The sequence below is a fragment of the Hordeum vulgare genome, chromosome 4H (assembly GCF_904849725.1).
Source record: "Hordeum vulgare subsp. vulgare chromosome 4H, MorexV3_pseudomolecules_assembly, whole genome shotgun sequence".
Lineage (NCBI taxonomy): Eukaryota > Viridiplantae > Streptophyta > Magnoliopsida > Poales > Poaceae > Hordeum > Hordeum vulgare.
The window spans coordinates 602,020,119-602,022,670 of NC_058521.1; positions in this window are offsets into that span (position 1 = coordinate 602,020,119).

Here is a 2,552-nt window from a genome sequence, read left to right on the forward strand (position 1 = left end):
CTTGGTTCTCAAACTGAGGGAAATACTTACTACTCCTGTGCTGCATCGCCCTTTCCTCTTCAAGGGAAAAACCAACGCAAGCTCAAGAGACGACAGAAGGATTTTTGGCACCATTGCCGGGGAAGGGCTTTTGTTGCCCTAGCAGAAGAATTTTTGGCGCAGTTGCCGGGGAGGATCAAGTCAAGAACTCATCCAAGTAAGTGTCGCAAACTCATCTCTTGCATTTACTTTGTTTGCCGGTTGCCTCTCGTTTTCCTCTCCCCCACTTCACAAATTTGCCTTTTCATTCGCCCTTTTTCTCTCTTGCTCTTTGTTCGCTTGTGCGATTGCTTGCTTGCCGAAGTCACCATGACTGAAAACACCAAACTTTGTGACTTCTCAAATACTAATAATAATGATTTTATTAGTACTCCGATTGCTCCCGCCACTAGTGCGGAGTCATACGAAGTCAATGCCGCTTTGCTGAATCTTGTTATGAAAGAGAAATTCTCCGGCCTTCCTAGTGAAGATGCCGCATCCCATCTTAACACCTTCATTGAGCTTTGCGATATGCAAAATAAGAAAGATGTGGATAATGATGTGATTAAATTGAAGCTTTTTCCTTTCTCGTTGCGAGATCGAGCAAAAACTTGGTTTTCGTCTTTGCCCAAAAATAGTGTCGATTCTTGGGATAAGTGCAAAGATGCTTATATATCCAAGTATTTTCCGCCGGCTAAGATTATCTCTCTCTGTAATGATATTATGAATTTTAAGCAACTTGATCATGAACATGTTGCGCAATCTTGGGAGAGAATGAAATTGATGATTATAAATTGTCCCGCTCATGGCTTGAGTCTTTGGATGATTATAAAAATCTTCTACGCTGGCTTGAATTTCGCTTCTAGAAATATCTTGGACTCCGCCTCAGGTGGAACGTTCATGGAAATCACGTTAGGAGAAGCCACAAAACTCCTAGACAATATCATGACGAACTACTCTAAGTGGCACGCTGAAAGGTCACCTACTAGTAAGAAGGTACACGCTATAGAAGAAATTAACTCGTTGAGTGCTAAGATGGATGAGTTAATGAATTTGGTTGCTAGTAGAAGTGTTCCTTTATATCCTAATGATATGCCCTTGTCTTCTTAGATTGAGAGTAACGACGCTAGCTTGGACGTTAATTTTGTTGGTAGGAATAATTTTGGCAACAATAATGCTTTTAGAGGAAACTATGTTCCTAGGCCTTTTCATAGTAACCCCTCTAATAACTTGGGAAACTCCTACAATAATACTCATGGAAATTACAATAGATTACCCTCTGATCTAGAGAGTAATATCAAAGAGTTTATCAACTCACAAAAGATTTTCAATGCGTCCATAGAGGAAAAACTACTCAAAATTGACGATTTGGCTAAGAGCATTGATAGAATGTCTAGTGATATTGATGCTTTGAAAGTTAGATGTGCTTCTCCCAAGATCAATATGGATGAAACTTTGAAAGCTATGCGTGTTTCCATGATTGAGAGCAAAGAAAGAACCGCCCAAATTCGTGCTAGACATGAATGGCTTAAAAAGGCGTATTCTCGTGATAAGAATCACGAAGATCTTAAAGTGCTTGGTGTGACTCCCATTGAATCTTTGTTTTCTTGTGTCAAACCCAATGATAATGGGTCTGGATATGAATCCACTTTGGTTGAAAAGAGCCCCAATTATTCGGAGTCCATCTATCTTGATGCTAAAAGCATTGAAAGTGGAGTAGAAGGTATTAAAGCTTTGAGTAGTAATGAAATTACTACTATGGATTTCAAGGAATTCAATTATGATAGTTTCTCCTTGATTGAATGCATTTCCTTGATGCAATCCATGCTAAACTCTCCACACGCTTATAGCCAAACCAAGGCCTTTACCGATCATATCGTCGAAGCTATGATAAAATCTCTTGAAGAGACACTTGAATTAGAAGTATCTATCCCTAGAAAGCTTCATGATGAGTGGGAACCTACCATCAAAATCAAAATCAAAAACTATGAATGCAATGCTTTGTGTGATTTGGGTTCTAGTGTTTCCATGATTCCAAAGTCTTTATGTGATGTTCTGGGTTTTAATGAGATTGAAGAGTGTTCTCTTAATTTGCATCTTGCGGATTCTACTGTCAAGCAACCCATGGTAAGGATCAATGATGTTCTTATTATTGCAAATAGGAACTATGTACCCGAGGATTTCATTGTGCTTGACATTGATTGCAATCCTACATGCCCTATTATTCTTGGTAGACCTTTCCTAAGGACTATCGGTGCTATCATTGATATGAAGGAAGGGAATATTAGATTTCAGTTTCCTTTAAAGAAGGGCATGGAGAAATTTCCTAGAAATAAAATAATATTGCCTTATGAATCCATGATGAGGGCCACTTATGGTTTGAGCACCAAAGACGACGATACGTGATTCTATCGCTTTTATGCCTAGCTAAGGGCGTTAAACAATAGCGCTTGTTGGGAGGCAACCCAATGAATTTATCTTTTTCTTTATGATTTGTTGCATCCACACCATCATAATTCTCTTGTGATTGTGTT